Here is a 20,279-nt window from a genome sequence, read left to right on the forward strand (position 1 = left end):
TCCCTTCCTGTTTGGAGGGGGAAGGCGTGGGGGGTGTTTCTAAAGTTCTATATTTAACACTTTTATATGTTGTATGTTATCTTTGTTGAAAACTTTATTTAACACATGCTGCTTAACAGTTGCTTAATGCCCACCAAATCCCAGAATGCCGTGTTTCTGTAGGTCATTATCATCCTGTCTCCGTCTGCTGGAGGACATTAGCTCAGCGCCTGTGTTCGGACGCTCTGCCACGATGGAACCATGTTTTTCATTAAAGAGAAAACACACATGGATCTGAAGTGAGGAGTGATCTGTGGTTCTCCAACTTCATCATCTCATCACAGCAGTATAAAGGGATTTTACAGCTGCAGCTACACTTTCAGGCTCAGGCTCATTCAACCTGCTGTCAGAACGAGCCAAAACAAAACGATGATAAAAGTAATTTTTAAAAATATACATTTGTAAAAAATAATTCTCACATTAAATTTATAAATGTACAAAAAATGTGCAGCTTTATGAGACAAATTCAGGATATAAAACAGAATATTTCTCACTTTAAATGTATAAGTTAATAACACATAAAGTATACATAAAAACATAACACATAAAAGTGAGTATTTCAGGAGGGTTATTGATGATATCAAATTAGTACACTGATAAGAAAAAAAATAAAATTTAAAAGAAACAGATTTTCAGACGTCAATAATTTTTAAGAAAGAGTTTTAGAGAATAGAAGTTTTTTTTTTTAATAATGTCTGACAGCCTGACACACACTGAGAAGCTGGATGAGTGTGTGTCGGTGTGATGATATAATGTTGTGCTCTTCAGTCGCTGCAGACACTCACAGACTGACAGGTGCTTCACATTCATCCACCACACTGACGCCTTCCTGATGAATCCACGGAGCTAAAAATACAGAGCAGAATGTAGGCTGAGCACTCGGAGGCTCCGCTGCTCGCACATTATCCAGTTTTATTTATTAACTTTATATCCTGTCCCACTTCTCCTCCTCAGCCCACTTCTTCTTTTTACATGATCAGAAAGCTGCTCCTGTTTATTAACACCAGGATCAGCACAGGAAGTCAGCGCTGCCTGGTTTTCATTCAGAGCTGCAGCTGAGACATACACGGCTGACATTCAGTCAGTGGAGCTAGCTGCATGCTAATGTGTGGACGTGAACTTTACAGCCTCCTCTCTGCTGTTCATCACACCCACACCAGGCCTCCTGTCCACTGATGTGCTCCACCTGCCCTGATCCACAGGCTGCTGTTTACTGCTGATGGGCTGCCACACATGGAAGAGGGCAACAAAGTTTGGTTCAAAAAAAGCTTATTATCCTAAAAAAAAATGGAGCATGGGAGCATACGTCACACATACTTCATCTCTACGTGTTCATGGGGGATCAATGGCAGCCGAAAACGTCCACCCCACCCACGGTCCTCCACCCACCTCTGGACTTTTGCAGCTTTGTAGGTCTCAGCTTCATCAGCTACGTCAGCCAGTGTTATCAACCAAATGTGGCGTGTGTGTGAAGACATACCGCTAAAAACTGTGCAACTGAAAAATTGCTGCACTTTTAAATTTTCAGATGCAATGATGATAAAATGTAAATATTATTATTACAGACAGAAAGTGATTATTAAGTACTTGAACTAAAAATGATTGAAAACACGTTCTGCACTTTTCATTCCAACTAGGAAGCCATGATGGACTCACATGACATATGAACAGCAGAAATATGACAAAACTAAATGATCTGCAGCTGATGTGAGTGAATTACTGGTGTCCAACTGAAATAAACCCAAGTTCATTTAAACAACAGTGACCATGTAACACAGCTTTCATCTGGGGCCTCACAGTCCTGATACAAACTCTGAATCTGAATGTTAACCTCCACTTGGCAAAGCTCAGCAGAGCTCTATTAAACCCTGCCAGCCACACTGACACGCTGCCATTAAAATGTGACCCCTGTGTGTGTGTGTGTGTGTGTGTGTGTGTGTCAGCGCCATGCATTTGTTATTCTGGCTGTGTTTCTTAGAAATAAAGACCACTGTGGGAACCAGGCTCTGAGCCACACTCAGCTCGGTGGCAAACAAAATGAAGACTCTTATTCTGAAACATACGAGAGGATGAGGAGGGATTATTGATTATGGATTATCTACATTATGAATTCACACAGCTGACAGCGCTGTCAGTCACTTTGAACAGCATCCAGATCCCTAAAAGACATCTTGACAACAAGCGTCCGCCGCTGCTCTGCACTGTGATGCTGTCCTGTTAATGGAAGCTAAGTACAGCTAACAGGCTAACGTCCTAATCTAGCTGTAAGAAAGTTGCTTTGCCAGTTTTGAAGAATAAGAAATAAGACTCAGACTAATCAGCACATTAGCAAGTAAACCTTGTCTGGTAGCTATAGCTAATGATACCGACCGAACTAGCTGAGCGTACCTAGCTGCGTTAGCCACACTGCATGGATCCTGTGTTTTTTAATGTTAGCTGACTGCACTTTTACATAGAAATGTGTTTAAAGAGGCTAATAAAGGCTGCTGAGGCAGTCAGCGGAGGATCTGTATCAATAGAAATGAATTAATAAGTGTACATTTGTTCTCTTACAGAACCTTTAAGTGAATCTCTCTCCACATTTATTCACCTTTAAGTCGCTGTTATTGGTCGCCTAGCTGCATCCTGGTGGTTATGAACAGCTGCAGCCTCTGACCGCTCATCTGACACCTAAATGAGGAGAATCACCTCCTCTGCCAGCTCCTTTAAAAGCCAATTTTCATCCTGTCAGCTCTCATTAAAACACAGAGGGCCGAAGCTCGACTACCACAGCCTGACTCTGACCTCAGGAGAACAAAAAAAAAAGAGATGTCTGTGCTGCAGAGGAAAGAAGTGTAAAGACTCAGACTTTAGCTGGTGTGGAATTTACAGAATATTTAGCAAATTTAGGACAGAATTTAAAACAGGAGCTGGTCACGTTCAGCCTGCAGCTACATGTAACATTAGCACGATGAGCTACACACATACACACATGTAGGGCAGAAAAACTTTTCCATTCATCTAATTTAACCCAATTTATCAAAACTAAACAAGTAACAGCGAGGCCATCATTACAAGAATGTTTATGTTTTGTGCTGGAAAGGATATGCTCTTTAATGTCTCCTCCCTGAAATAAACTGTCACAGAGACCGGGCTCAGAGGCAGACAGAGTTCTGGAAGCCTCAGTTCTGCCAGACCGGCTCGCCTCTTTGGTAGGCCACTGACAGAGGTGGCTGTGGCTCAGGTGGAAGAGCAGGTGTCCACTCACTGGCCGGCTGGGGATAAGATCTACTGCCCTGGCTGCATGCCAACGTGTCCTTTGGCAAACATTTAACCCCGTGTTGCTTGCTTGTGCGACCTGTGTGCTGAGGCTCATGGTGCTGGCTGCCATGTTTATCTTCTCAGCAGTAGAGTAGTGGATCCACTCCATGGATCACACTTCTGATGTGAATTCTGAGTTTTATCCAGAATTTATTTTGCACCCTGCTGCAGAGTCACAGCGGCTGTTGGTGTCACTGTAAATGTTTTCCTCCGATGTCCGGTGAGGCAGGGATGGAGGTGACTTTCAGGAGTCTCTGCTCGGCTGTGAATCAATCAGTTTTGCTCTCCTAACTCTGGAACAACCAACCGCTCCACAACAAAAGACCTCAGCCTCCTGCCTCCTCCGTGCTGCTGTAATCCTGTTAATGCACCTCGGCTGCATCGTCCCTCCATCACCCGGAGGAGGTCTTTACAATCCGACAAGCAGCATGGAAGGTCACGGAGTCTTCCAGAGTGTTATCAGGCAGGAAGTAAGGCACCTGACCAACAGTGGACGGAGTGGCGAGAAGCTAATACTCCTGTTACACGTGTGACAGACTTAAATGTGACAGGACAGGTTAGGACATGAGGACAGAGGGACAGCAAGGAGCTGCCAAGGACGAGGAAGACGAGGGTGGTGGGGTTAGAGTTAACAGGAAAATAAGGCGAGCTCCTGGGAGGAGGAGAAGGAGGACGGGTAGGACAGGTAGGACGGGTACAGCAGCAGCCCGAGTCTCTGTGGGCGGTGCGACAGCTGCGGTCGCCTCCTCTGAGACGTGTCTGGGGAAGCAGAGACACGATGCCGCCCGCAGATGATTAATATCCGGGTCAGAACGGTTTGTTGAAGGTTAGATGGGGACTGAGGCAGGTGAGGACTGAGCCAGCGGTCCCAGCTCGCTGCTGTGACGTCCACAGATCGGGGACAGAGCACTGGTTTCCCTCCCAGCAGGCCGAAGCTTCAGCGGACTCCCCTGAGCTCCCTCGGCCTCTGCCTCTTCACAGAAACATTCATCTTCCTCAGCAGTGAGATTCAAACAGGCATCAGTGGATGCTTGTGTTCCTGCCAACCATGTGCAGAAACAGGGGGAGCAACGATTGGAAATGTTCAACAGGATGATTCTGAAAGATGGAGGTCAGCTCTTTAGTCAGTTTCCTCTGTATGGTAGGAGGGGATGTGGATGGTTCCACTTGATTCAAACTGATGTGACTTCTTAATGTTGCAGGAGCAAGAGAAAAGAATGAAAGACTGATAAACAGTGAAGTGATGAACAGATTTGTGAATAGAGGAGAAAACACAAAGCACACAAAACACACTGAACGAGGGGAGAAAGACAGAACTGATGATGATGGAAGAAATAAAGGGACAAGGTGCTAAAAGGTCATAACAAACATGGAAGAAAGGATGAAAAAGATGCGACAAAAGACAAGAGGAAGAAATTACAGCCAGAGCAGAGGGAGGGACACAAAGAGTAAGTGACGAGGGGAAGAAAAGATGCAAAAAATATCAAATGAAAGAAAAACTTAATAAATAAAAAGAAATGAAGTGAAGCTGTAAAGAAGAAAAGGAGAGAATTATTAAGAAAAATAGAAAATACAGCAAGAAGACAATAAAGAATTAGGACATGAGGAGCAGTCCTCCTCCTCCTCCTCCTCGTCCTCCTCCCTGCAGAGGGTCAGCGAGGAGCGGCCGGTTTCCTGGCAGCTTTAAAAGGGAAAGACGTTCCTTTCATTGGACCATATGTTAACGTGAGCTGATGTCACGCCCTGTCACAGCACACGGAGATGATCCACATCAACAAACAGTGAGCTGCTGGTCGCCCAATCAGGACCAACTAACCAGACGCTGCTCGAAAAACAGCCGAAGCTCAGACATTAGCGTCCAGCAGCTAACGCCACACCATGACACCGTGATGCCATGACACCCTGCCTGGCAGTCATTTTCACTCCACATGTCTCTTTATCAGTAAGTAATCAGATTACTGTTAAAAGAAGAAGCACTTCCTGCAGAAACACTTCCTGTGACCCATCTTCTGCCTGACGGTGCTGCTGTGGTTCAGTCCTCCTTGCCATGGATACCGTTTCCACCTGTCAGCACAAGTCAAGGACACTTTGATGAGCGTTAACGAGCTTAGCGTTGGTTTGTCCATCTCACATTCTCCTGTCAGGAATCACGTGTCTGAGCAGCCGCGCCGTACTGAGCGCTGTTTAACCTGCAGCGAGGCGCTCGGCCTCCTGGGAAACGTGTCCCGTTCCTCTCTTGCACCATCCATCATGGCCGCCGAGGGGACATGGAGGGGATGCGGCGGGGCTGTTTGGTCCCGGGAGGGAAGCCGTCTGGCGCTGCGAGTTTTAAATCCACACAGAGCGGAAGGACGTGAGCTCTGTGCGATAAATAAACGTTTTGTGTGAAATAAATCAGCGGGGAGAGTTTCATCACTCAGTGTCGGAGAGAGGCGCCGGGTCCAGGCGGCGGACCTGTTCCTATTCTATCGGCCGCAAAAACACCAAAACCAGGTTTAATTTAGGGCCATTGATCATTTGCGGGGAAACACTTCGACTCCGTTCATATTTATGTTTATTTATAAACATGTAGAAATCGTCTCCAGAGGCATAAAACTTTCACAAAAACTGCACTTAATGTTCCATGTTTGTTCCCTTTATGAAAAAAGTTTTTAAATAATCACATCAGTGTGTGATTCATGGGAGATTACAAAATAAAACTGCATTTTTTTTTTTATTTGTTTAAAAATAAATCCACAATAAAATCACTGCGTCGCAATGATAACAGATACTAGAAATGATAACGGCTAGGGTTAGCTTGTTATTAAGGCAGGAAGTGACTTTGTCTGTTTTCTCTTGTTTTACTGATATTTTTATCTTTTTGAGCATGTCTTCCTCACACAGACGACAGAATCCTCTACAGATGTCCAAACTGGCTACATCCTCACAAAAAAGTGTCCAAACACGACACATACATGAGCTTTATGCTAACTAATCTAACTATTTCTAAACATCATCCAATGAAGAGACGGCGTAAGACGGCTGTATTAGAGATGCTGGATGAAAGGGGAGCACCATGGGCTTTGTCTCAGGAGTCCAGCTCCCCTGACACCACAAACTGCTCTGTTTTCACTCACTGTAAAGACTTATTTTCATGCAGAGTTGCTGTTACATGTTAACAACTACTGGTTAAGGTTTGGGAACATCAGTCATGTTAGATTTACTAAAGATCCTCTCACAGAGGGCCGAAGCACAAACACAGAAGAGCAGCAGCATGTGCCATGATTTAAACTCCTGGACCGAACATGAGCTGAATGAATATTAAACACATTTTACAAGGAACCTCAGCAGTCGTCATTTTTCAGCTGCCATAGCGACAGGTCACCATTGAGACCTGGCTGGAGGTAAACATGCACAGGTTCAGTTTTTAAGGACTGAACCTAATGTTGTATCAACGATCTTAAAGTTTCTATGTATAATCCTAATGATCACCCAGTGAGTGTATGTTAATAAGGATAATAAACTAATCTGGAACATCTGGCCAACAAAGCGTCATAAGATTCATCTCAAACTGACCAATCAATGACCTGTACTGCTAATTATTACCTAATAACTAAACAAAGAAGGTAAAAAGGCCACAAAACATGAGACATAAAAGCCAATCAACATCGGCACAACAACAACAACAACATAACAGAAAGTGGCCACTGGGAAGGAGTACAGGCCCCCGTCACAGCTCCCCCAACAAAACACAACTTCACATCTTAAATCAAATCCACATGCATACAGCAAACCTCTGCTGGATGAGCCGTTACATCAGATCATCTCTGATCTACACTGAAAATGGTAATACATTCAAAAGATCTATCATTTTAATAATTAATAGAATTATAAAAAAGCATATTTATGAGATGAAAGCTGTAAAAAAACATCCTTATATTCTCTCAGTTTTAGCCGCTTCACTGTGCTTCCTGCAGGTCGTCCACAACGCTCACATTAATTTGAGCCGCTTCAGTAATTAAGTGTAATTTAACACAAGTTAAATTGCTGTGAACGTCCTCCCTGCAGGTGTGAGAGAGTTCCCCTCACCTGCTCTCCCTCCGTTTAATAAAATAAAATCTCTGTGGATGAAGCCGTGATAGAAGCAGAGTCAGTGTAGCATCACGGTCACACTGAACCAGTGACACTGAGCAGACCTGGCTCCCACAATGCATCAGCTGTCCTCAAATATCAATTTTGCACATGACTTCACACGGCTGGCTTCCCACAGAGGCCTCCTCCAGCACACTTCGTCCATTTGTCATTAGTGAATCATCAGCCGGGGCCGACACACTCACTGATATATACTTATATTAGCTCCACACAGGTCGGCTAACCAGTTAGCAAACAGCTCCTACAATACAGAAAAGTCCAGCTGAAGTGAACTGTGAGTGGAGGCCAGAGATGCTCATGCTTGGCTAGCTAGCTTACAGTTATCAATGTTAGTAAAACACTGCTAACCACAGTGTGAGGTTAGCCTTTAATCATTACGCACAACTTCAATACTTTCAGAGCAAAATTGTGTTCGTAACAAGCTGTAAACATGTTTCTGCTGTAAAGTTGGACATTTTATCTGTGGGGATTGACTCACCCTCAAGTGGACACCGGAGGAACTGCAGTTTCTGGAACATTTGCTTTAGCTTTTCTAAAGATTACCACTTTGTTGTAGTGTTGCAGGCTTTTAGCACAGATTTGGCAACTTTGCAAACATCCTACCTACAGTAGTACAGATACAGTAAGTGTAGAGTTTAACACCATTAGCTTAAGCTGCTATCTATGTTGTCAGTGTATAGAGTATCTCTGCTCATGCCCTTAGCAGCTAAGCTAACAGGGAAACAGCTAGAGTACCTTCCAGAATATAAAGGCTAACCGTTGTATGTAATTTGAATGTGTGCTCACTTTACAAACTACAATTAAATTTTGTTGTACATTTATGCCACATAAACAACATCCTGTCATTTTGCATTGTGTGCTAATCACGTCTTATATTTAGCAACAACTTAGCTTGCATAAATCAAACATAATCTAAAAGTTGTGGTCATAATCATGGTCACATGTTTTCTAAACATTGACACTTTTGGCTCTTAGCTGTGTGATCTGAACCAACATAAAATGCTAAGCTAAAGAATGAATGGTCCTCGTGGAGCATCGGGCTCCATTAGCCTGTGAAGTCCATTCAGCTCAGAATCAGCACGAGCCATCTCAAATTAACCACATGAGCATTCTGGTGTCACCAAACAGTGGGCAAAGTTTGTCAGACTTTCCCTGTACAGACGGCGCCTCCTGCCGCGACGGCAAGGCGCCATGGGTTGCAGCACAAAAGAGAGAAGCGTGACATTTGTTGGCGAAGCCAAAAAGCCCCGTTGCTTTCATCGAGTCACCTAATTATTCCTCCAGAGGTCCAATTATCTCAACGATGGCTGGACATGAAGCACATCACCCATCTAGCAAGGAGCCCATGGATTGGACGTCTATACACAGGCTATAAACGAGGCTAAAAATACACCGCTTTGAAATGACACTCTGAGTAAAAGTTTGCATTTTGCCTCCATTAACTTTTAATTATCATGATGTTCCTTTACCAAGACAAAACTGGAACAACATGCTAAATACGGCAGCGATGGCAGCTCTTAAAAATGACTGAACGCAGTTCTGTCAACTCACAGCCAAGCGAGCTCCACAACAGTCTTGATATAGTTTAGCAGAGTGATGTAATATGCTAACAAAAAAATGCTGGGTGTGCTAGCTAACAGAAAGTTTGACTAAACTAAAACAAAGTAAGTGAAGCTAAAAATAACCAAGCCTGATCTGATTGTGTCCAGGATGAAGAAATCATCAATTTTAACATGGAGGTCTTCGAGGACTGACTTCCTTTTAGAGCCAGCCCTCAAGTGGACACACGAGGAACTGCATCTTGCAGGGAAACGTGCAAGCAGTAACCTCCAGGCTTGAAGTGTTAAACCATGCAGTTCATCTTGCAGCCTCTAGGGGGCTGGTTCTAAAAGTGAGTCAATCCGCATGGACTCCCATCAATCAGTCCAATAACTCACGTGTTTTTACGAGGACTTAAAATTACGCACAATTATGGACATGACTGCAGCTCTGCCTCTGTGCCTGTATTTGGAGTTTAGGCGGAGTGAGGTGCTGCCGCCATGGCGACAGTCGGAGCCTCAATCAGAGACTCCTAACAGCCTCTGTGTGACGTCACAGAGGCATCATCGTACATCGTTTATGGTCACACTGACACACAAAACCAGTGTAAACACTGGAACATTCAGCATGTGAACAGCAGCTGCTAACAGAAGGAGAAAACCAGCATAATGAGCCAGCCTCAGAATGTATGGAGCTAACGCAGCATCTCATGCAGCGTGAGGTGATCTTTGCGTATTCTCACAGATAACTGTCCTTAAGCCTTATGTACAAGGGTTCTCGGGGGAGCTCCTGAACGAGGGTTCACCCTCAGGGAGTCCCCACAGCTGGTTGTGTGTCTGCGGTTTGGTGCTGAGTGGGTAAAGGACAGACTTTGTGCAGGACAAAATAATTCAATCAGAGCAATATAAGCATCTTCTTTAGCTAAAAAGCTCATTTAAATGTATGATACAAACCAGAGCAATCAACAGTATGATAAACGTCTCATTTTTTCTAATAGAATTATATATATATAAATAAAAATGACAGATATATAAAAATAGAAGAAGAAATGTTTAATTTCCCTGAGTGGAGTGAACATCCATCTTATCTGCTTCCTCCCTCAGCCTCCTCTTCCTCTCTGCTCTGCTGTGACCGGCCAACACTCAGGACTGCATGTTAAGCAAAGTTTCTCTAACAATTGATACGGAGAGCATAAAGCACAGACAAATGGGCCGCGATGCGCGCCATCCATCACACCCACAGAAGACTCATTGTTTGCAGATTTTAACCTAGAGGAGTTCTTTCCGCTCCTCTCCTGTGAGACCCACAAATCATGAGCTGACGAGGAGAGGAAAGCCGGGCCGGGCTGGGTTAGGACAGGACGGAGAGCGGATTTACAGCTGCTTCACAGAGGACAGCGCTCTCTGCTCTGTCTGCTGTGTGTTTGATCATAGAAAGTTGAATTACCTCTGATCTGTTTGTGTACTGATGGAGGAAGCTCAGACGTGCCGTCACAGGAACCCCGGCGACGGTGATTTAACCGGGTTGGAAACTTCTGGGAGCTCTGGAGTCCTGGGGACAGCTGGAGAACAGAGAGAGCCTGAATGTGAGCCAAGAACTGAAACGTCTCTCCTCCGAGATCAGAGATTGATGAAGCTGCTGCTGCTGCAGGACCAGCACAGCTCCCAGAGTCCGAGTTACCCAGGAAGATCCAGCTGTACCCATTCCACCGGCTGCTGCCCCAGGCAGCTCAGCTTATAGGACTGATAACTGGTCCACTGTAGAGGAGCAAGGACTGATCTGAATATTATTATGAGATGCTGTTGTTTTAATTAAGCAGTTCACTGCAGCTCTGTTTTCCTCTTGAACCATCTTAGTGCTGCTGCTGTATGTTTTTATTTTTATAGAACCTCAAACCCGTCTTTAATTAGAGAATGTAAAAAAAGATCCTCCACACATCTGAATTTGATGCTCACCTGTGGTCGACAAGTTGTTTTAGGCATGACTTGTTACCACGGTAACTGGGGAAAAAAAATAAAGTAGAAGGACGATATTGTATTTAAAGTCTGTTTTAATTCCATGTTTAATTAGAGTTAACCAAATAAACCCAACCACAGTGAGGAAAATAAATGGTTCATTGTGTAACCTGGCTGACGACACACTGTGTGTATGTGTTGAGAATGATCAAAGAACATAAACACAAAGATACAACGTTGGAACCTTAAGTGCCTATACACCCTGTGTTAGGTACAAAAATAAAACACTACTCACTTTATAGGGCAGGGTCTAGACTAACTTTTTGCACTGGTTGCACTGGTGCGCCTAACTTTTTTTCTTAGGTGCACCGGCACAAAATTTAGGTGCACCGCATCACACTTCCATATATTTTTGTACGCATCAGTACATTTTGTACATACATATCATCTTAAAATGAATTTGGACCTTGTATAATGAACACAGTTAAATAAAAAGTATTTTAAATACTGATAAAGTATTGATAGTACTCATTCAAATTATGGACAAACTAGCCAACAAGTCTGCCTGTCAGACATCCTTCATTTTCCTGTTTGCTTTTTCTGGCTGTCACTCCTGACCGGCTCGTTATCGTCACTTATTCAGGTCAACAGCAAATTAGCAAATCCTGCTCCTCCGCACATGTTCACTTAAACTGCGGTTTTTGCTGTTCTGCAGCAGACACGTTTTCAAAGATACACACACGGGGGTCCCGCCCGTCTCTGATTGGTTCAGACCACGATATGAGCCCGATGTGTGTCTGTTGTTGGACCACAGGGAGACTTTTAAGAGTCGCGGAGAATGTATCTCCCTCTAACAGCTGGTCGTACCGGTGCGACCGGTGATATTTTTTGGTTGCACCATTGAGAAATTAGGTCACATGTGCGACCAAAATGGTCGCACTCTAGAGCCCTGTAGGGCCCTATGTATTGTACTACTACAGTCCACTCAATGTATCCCACAATGCATCATGGCTGGATATTTATTCAGCCAGCAACAAGTTTCCTATAAAGAAGTCCAACAGGAAGTGAAGGAGTGATGTTATGATGTGGTGTGGAGGTAGTAGAGTCCACACATGGCCTAAACACAGCAGGTAAAGGCAGCAAGACACAAACGATGAGGGCGCTGCAGCCAATCACAGAGGGCAAACAGTAAGTAAAACAAACTGTGATTTAAAAAAAGAGAAGCAACTTCAGGTTAAGTATCAGGCTCAGAGACACATCAGCAGCCTCACAATCGCCACCAAAATAAAACAGGACGTAAACTAACACAAGAAAATAAAACCAGAGATCAAACTAATTAAAACTATGGGCCATAAAATCCTAAAATAAATTTACATGAAACGTTTCTCTTCCTCCAAGCCACGCCCTCCCCTGGAACAGGAAGCTACACTGGCCAATAAAATAAAAGCACAAGTGTTGAGTTAAACCAGGCTTATTTTAATCTAATGAGCTAATGAGTAACACAACATGCTGTCTCCAGTGTTTAGTCTCATCTCTGTTCTCCATGCGTTTGTTTTATTGTGTCTCTAATCAGCAGAAACCACACAGACATCTCATCAACATCTGCCTCCACGACTTAATACAACATGTCTGCTGTGCTTCATTTCAGCTGCACTGAAGGAAACTGGGTCATAAACACGTTCAATGAAGAGGAACCACAAAGTTATTCAAGCAAACGCCTCCTCAACACAACATGGCGTCACTTCTCACATGACGTACCTCCCACCGACACACAGGTCTCCTCTGATTATTAATGTTTCACAGCAGCTGCAGCCCACTGTGATGCCATTATAGCTGCCAGTCCTATTTACTAAGTAGGCCATTATATGATCATTATTTCATATGACCACAGAAAGAATCTAACAAACATGATCTGAGCAGTGGTCACATGTCACATGAAAAAATCCCAGCATGTCTTATACTATATGTAAACCTTGTATTATTATAGTCTATTAATATATAGAAGAAGTCCTCAAATCCAGGTGAGAAATGTTCTTACTTATAAAAGTAACGTGATTCTCCTCTAAGACTACAGGTCATCTTTGTCACTTGGTCACATGACCTAGAAGATATTTCTTTTTTTTAAGTCCTTAAATCCAATTCAAAGATGTGTCTACTCTAGTACTACTTAAAACTCTAAATTGTCTCAGTTTGGGGTCACTTGGTCACATGACATGGTGAAAAATGCCATGTCTTCTAATAGCTTTTTTGTAAAGCATGTAGTTAGCTTCAAACACAGTGCGTCAGGCTGATCGGTGTACCAACAGCCACTTCTTGACATCCAACCACAGGTAGAGGGGATCTGTATCATAGCTCCGCTGATATAGGCCGACGCTGCTGGGGGACACAAACATGATCCACCACCTCCTGAACACCAGCACCACCTCTTTGCTTCCTCTTCCTCTCCCCTCATCAGGTCGACCTATCATGGTACTAACTGTATGTCCAGTCCTCCTCATAGTTTAGTGTCTCCCCCTTGATTGTAAAAGGTGCTACATACATAAAATTGATCTGAATTAATAAAATAATCATACAATATGATTTCTTGCTCCTAAAATAATACAAAAATGATTGTTTTCCATTCCGAACCTGCAGTCTCCCCCCCCCCCTCCATCTCCTGATGTGATGTCAGGACAGAGCGGCTCTAATATAACTAAAGACTTTCTTAAAGGGTGGAGCGGTGGCAGCAGTCTGGTTAATATTCCCGCTGGGACGTCCTTTAAAGATGTGATAAATGATAGAGAACACCGCGTCTGACACCTGCGATTAGCCAACATTCATCAACAGGAACGAACCACTCCTCCTCCCCCTCCTCCCCCCTCCTCCCCACCTTCCTCCTCCTCCTCCTCAGAAAATGGCCTCCAGGAAAACACAACCCCACCCGTTATAATAAATGGACCCGTCTCTGATCATAATAAGTCACAGAAAATAAAAATACGAGGCTAAATGAGAAGCTGGGAGCAGAGCTAACAGGAATAATATGAATCTGTTTACAGAAAACACAAAATAAAACAACTTTATGAGGAAGAAGAAGGTCAAGTGTGGCTGCAGGCACACACACACACACAAAAGCTTCTCTGCCATTTTTTCCTCTGCCACACACACAGCTGCAGCTCAGGTCTGTTGTCATGACGATGAAAAGGATCCTCTCTGCTGCTTAAAGGGTGATGATGAGACTGACAGCGGCAGCCATGATGCAGCCATGATGCAGCTTAAAGACACCAAAACAACAACAACCAACCAGGAAGCAGCAGAATAAAGACAAGAGTTCAAGTCTTACTTTGTTACAACATCTCGAGTCACAAGTCTGATGTTCACCTACAACACAATGCATTCACCAGTGTGTGTGTGTGTGTGTGTGAGAGAGAGAGAGAGAGAGATAGGGGGTGTTTGACTAAAAAAAGTGCGGCTGAAGCAGTTTTCCTGGGAGGAAATGATCCAGATGGAGCGAGAGCCAGAGAGAACATTTAATTACTGGAGAACATGAGCAGCTGCATCTGTCTGTCTGCACAGGTTCACACACTCGGTGTGTGTTTTCCAAATGTAGCGCTCCCCTCTGCCGTCATATTGATGAGGGCGGGGCTTTAAAGTATCAATCAAATGTTTCTTAACCCTGATGAATGCAGTTTAAATTAATATTATCTTGGATCTCCCTTAATATACACACGCAGTGTTTTTAACCCACCAATGAAATCACCTTCTTTAAATTATATTTTTAAAAAGGTTTTAACTGTGTGTCTGCATGTGTCTCTTTTAATGAATCACTTCCTCTTTTCAGGTAAGCAATAACTAACATAACACAAGGTTTTAAAAAAATTATTTACTTTAGAGAAGGTTAATATCAGTGAACTAAGAAACTGAAAATATGTTGTTTTGAGCCTTTAAAAACATAACGTCCCTCTTAAAGGAAAACACTCTAATCTATTTGAATACATAAACACACACAACCTTTGTTGGTTAACCCTCTAATGAATTCAGAAAATTAAATTTACCAACTTCAAGGTTACTTAACATAAATTGTGGGCCCACACACACCTCAATGCACTGTCTACACAGCCAGGGACTAAGATTACTACTAAATTAAATGTACAGTATCGGGCCTGAGGCCCCAAAACTTAAACTTAACGCATCTGCGAGCAAAATAAAATAAATACCTGAGTTAATGTTCCAGCACTGTCTTTCCTCCAACAGTCCCAGGAGCAGGGTGGGTTCTCTCTTCTTCTCTCTCCTTGCCGGAAAAAAACACTCCTAGCTGAGTCCTAGATGATCCGGCTCTGTCCGGGTCTCTTCTCCGTCTTCAGGTCGAAAACAGCAGATAAACTCCTCACACGGTTCAACTGTGGGAGTCAAACTTGACGCTTTAAAGACGCTTTAAAGACGCTTTTCTGAAACACATTATTTTACATAAAACAGTAAACACAGAATACTTTTTAAAACTGCTTTTTAATCACAACGTTTTAAATGCTTTTAACATTAAATGATATTATCATCACCCATTAAATGTTTTTAACCAGGTTACACAAAGAGCCGTCATAACAAAAACACAAAGTTCTGTAACTTTATTAAAGGGCGCTTTCACTGTTTTTACCAGTAGTTTTTATGATTTAAAGATAGAGGACATGTTTAACACTGTCAGTGAAGCAGGATTAAAATAATCACAGTTTTTTTTACAACATGTGAAGCGGCCATCTTGGGCTGTAAGTAAATCACCACTACACGCAGCATCAGTAGAAATATGAGCTCTGTCACTGTTAGCTTGGTCGTCATCATATGAACTACAGACAATAGTAGCTCATATAACATTTCAAACAGAGAAGAAGAGCTCAAAGGGTTAACCTGCACACTGACAGCCTCCCTCTTCCTCTTCCTCCTCCTCCTCCTCCTCCTCAGCTCCTCCCGGGCCTCATTTTTTTCAACATTTTTTAACAGCTGATGGAGAAAACGGCTGCGTGAAGGCGGCAGCGTGCAGCTCCTCCTCCTTTGTATCGGGGTCTGAGCTTCAGAGGGGCCCTGGAGCGGCTGTAATTAGTGTTAAGACGAATGCAGGCGTGTCCTCATTAGCATGGTGGCATTTAATGAGATCTCTAATCACCAGGATAAACAAATGACAGGAGGAAAAATGACGACCAGACCGACAACCTGTGAGAACATAATCCTGGTTGTAGACAGACATCATGCACCTCATCATCTCATCTTCATCATCTCTACTTTGCAGTTTCATTAAATCTCATTTATCAGCTTTTGTTGGGCTTTGTTCTGAATCACCAAAAATCTCACACTCATGTATGAACACACACATTCTTTTCAATAGCAGTAAGGTTAATGTGCTAAGTGGCTAAAGGCTAAATTAAAAATAAAAAACAAATCGACATATTAAAGTCCAGCTCAGTGTAAAGTGATGTTTCCTTTAAAGCGTAGCCTGGCGGGGACAAAGGTCGTCTTCCTCCCCTGTGTCCATACGTCTGAGCAGTGAAGAGGAGCCACTCCTCCTCTCTGAGCTCGTTCCATCCTGTGTCTGCTGGACTGAAGCACGTGTCGCCTTCATGCTGCCGTTCGGCGTCAGAAGCAGAAAAAGTCATGGCTAACCTCCGGCTTCATCATCGTCTCATCATAATAGCTTAAAGCTGTGAAAACAGAACGAACGTTCACACTGTCACACATTAGCATACTAATTAAAGCACCATCAAAGCCCACAGCGCCCACATCCTCCCGCTCTAACACAGCTCCCCCTGGTCCTCCCGTGACCTCCGACCCCCACGCACCGCCGCGATGACACTGATTTCATTAATCCCTGCTGCCCTCATGTGTAATTAACAAGGCGGCTGGAGGTGAATATCAAACACTGAAGTGTTGACGACGTGGGCGGCGGCTCCTCCGTCCTCCCACATGATCAGACCTGTCCATCAAACGCAGAGCAAGCGGGACGTTAATATTAACGGCGAGCCGACTTTATGATGTGAACTTTAATTATTGCTGAGCAGCACTCAGCAGCCGGGATCTCCGCTCTTCAATTTATGATGACAGAAGAGGTGAAAGTGATTTTATCTGAGCGGTTTTAATGCTCGGGTTTTACTCCGTTTTCCCAGGAAGGAGCAGCCGTGTGTAAAAACGCCAACATGGCGTTTATCAAGACTCAGATCGGAGAATTTTTAGACAGACCTGTGAACATGGAGGAGCAGAGGCTATTAATACGTAAGCAGGTTACTACATGGCACATTTTAACCCTTACTGTATTGCTAAAATGAACCATCTCTGTGCAGGATCAGTTAGAGGCTTCACACCAAGCGGCAATGCACAAACTGCAGTTCCTGCAGTGGCCACTGGAGGTCCGACTTGATACAAAATCATTGTAAAAGAAAGTGGACGTTCACTCCTGTGTCCGAGGTGTACTGGCCCACAGTTTGTTTTCCTGGTGAGTAGCAGGGGCTTAACATGAAGGTCTGAGTGCTGTGACTCACTTTTGGAGCCAGCCTCTAGTGGCCATTAGAGGAACTGCACTTTTTGACACTTCCCAGTTAGCTTTGGTTTTGTTGTTTGGTTTTCGGTGGTCATGTTACACCTTCAGGCAGTGTCAGGAAGAGACCGAAGTGACTATTTACCTTTCAAAATAAAAGTTCACCCTAAAAAACGATGTAATGAAAAAAAATATGAATCCCCGCAAGCAAAATGGAGGATGCTGTAAACTGGCTTGTGGTGCATGGAATTTTTCATTGGACCACATTTATACTCTGGAGCGCCCCCTATGGAGCAGGAAGTGTATGGAGTAGTAGTTCTCCTGCAAAAACACACAGATGTGAGAATGTGTGTCAATTAAAACAAAAATAATTGCATCATCTTCATTATTGTCCATGACTGTGTGAGATTTTGTCACAATAATCCTAATCCTTCCTCGGCTGTATAATCTAATAGAGCCGCCTGAATGTGTGACACAGCTCTGATGACTGAGCGCACTCAGAGACGGATCCTCTGCTCTGTCTGTCACTCTTTGTTTCCTTCTAATCACCCGTCGGCTGCCTGTTTCTCCGTGGCCGAGCGGCGGCGCATCTTTTTCTTCTGGCACCTTTTGGGAAATTAATTCATTTTTTTGCTAAAGTGTCTTAATAATTACAGTGACATGGAGGTTAATTGCCTAATCTCTGTTGCATTGGAGGCATCCCGTTGAAATCCCCACACAATCTGTTCCAGAAACAGCAGCCAGAAGATCCTCTGTTACCAGAGGGGACGCTCTGACCTGAATAAAGTTTTTTTCTTTCCTAACATCCAGCAGGTAGCAGACACGGAGCTCAGGTACGCTGTCGACTGCCATTAATTCTCCTTTTTGATTTAACGGTGGGAACTTGTTCCGGAGCAGTGGGAGAGGGGGAGGGGGGGGGGGGCGCTCTGAAATATGGAGGCGCAGTGAAGCAATGTCAGCCAAGGACGCCTGTTAGAGCTTTTAAAAATGAAACTGCCACAATTTGTTCTTATCTTAACACTCAGAGATCACTTCCTGTTAACGATGCAGCTTACATTTCATCATCACACTCGTCCTTCACACTTTTAACTTCTGTACGAGCAGCAAGGAAAAACATGACGGAGTCCAGAGACCTTCAGATGTTTTTATTCCTCTGAAACAAACCCAGAATGAGTCTTACATGAAATGTGTCTGTTTTTTAGAACCTTGTGATTTATGGCCGGTCTACACTGTTTGATTTTGGGCTGTCACAGACGAAAGACGAGCATCGTAGGCGAATCGTGGAGATATCTTTGGTCGTGGCTCTAAAACGATGGTCAGCTTCTTGCGACCAAAGACAAGCTGAGATAAAATTCTAGCGGTGTCAGAAATTTAGGATGACTGACTCACAGTGTGACAGCTGCTACGACCTGTCACTCCACGTCCTCCTCCCTTCTCCTCACATGCTGACGTAGGTCATAACCTGTGATTGCCTGAGATTCAGTGAATGGTCTTCGTACAATCGGCACGCATCAAACTTGGCGTCGTACCAAAGTTTATTAGATTCACATCATGCAATGGGCTTATAAGATGGATAAAATTGGAGTGGATCCATTGCTCCACCACAGAGAGCATCAACAGAGGCGTCCAGAACTCTGAGACACATCTCTGAGAGGACAAAGACGCAGCAGCTTCTAAACCTCCACCTCGTAGTTTGGTTTTATTCCAGGGAGGAAACATCAGACAGGTTGGTCCGTTTATCCTGAACTTTTTGTAATTGTTACAAACTGTGATGGACTGCTGGGTGATGAAACCATGTGATGATGCTGAGAGCGGTCACGTCATTGTTCTCCTAAAACTATCTGTTTGAGGGAATTAAAATGATCGATCTGTAGCTGCGTCCTCTCTCAAAATGTCCTGCAGCTCTTCCAACACTTCAAATCATAGCATCAACACCCTACATCTACCTGCTTTAAATGTCCATACAAAGCCTGTAATGGAAGCAGGTTCCTCATTACATATTCTGATGACGGGTCAATATGTCACCCGCCCCCCCTCACCCTCCTCCTGATGCCCATAGGGGCCGCGCCGCGCCGTGTCACCGCGGCAGCCGAGCCGTGCCGCTGATGGATGTGGACCTGCATCCTGAGGTGATGGATGTTGGTGTCACGGCGAGCAGCGGACCAGGAGAGGAGCAGGAAGGTGGGGGTCATGGTGGACAGCAGCAGCTGCTCCGTCCATGTACAGTGACATGGACGGAGCAGCTGCCCCTCCCGGGACAGTCCACAGGGCGTGTCCCTGTCTGCAGTGAAAGGTCAGTAATCTGTGATTAATAAGGAAGAGCGAGGGGACGCTGGGCGGACTGACACACAAACACACACAAACACACACAAACACACACTGCTTCACTTTATGACTGCAGGGATGTTCACAAACTTTCCAGAAAAGTTCCCACGCTGCGTCTCAGTATGATCTAAGCATTTTCATATTGGACACATTGATCATTTTAATTGATCTTAATCGATCAGAAATACACGTCACTATCCATTTAAATTAATTATTTATAATCTAGATTATTTTATGAACACCTCCTTGTTGTTGTGTATCGTTGTTGTGTATGTTGTGTATCCTCATTGTTTTTAGATTGTAACCTGAAAAATATACAATTTTGGATTCTTATATTTTATTGTGACAACTAAGATTATAGATTTTTTTTTCTTATATTTTAACAGTTTTTTGTATATTTATGTTTTTTCCTAATTTTTAAGCTATGCCTGAATTTTTATTTTTTTCTTTTGCATACATTTTTTTATTATAGTCTCAACAAATGCAATGATTATCTC

The sequence above is a fragment of the Parambassis ranga genome, chromosome 19, assembly GCF_900634625.1.
Source record: "Parambassis ranga chromosome 19, fParRan2.1, whole genome shotgun sequence".
NCBI lineage: Eukaryota > Metazoa > Chordata > Actinopteri > Ambassidae > Parambassis > Parambassis ranga.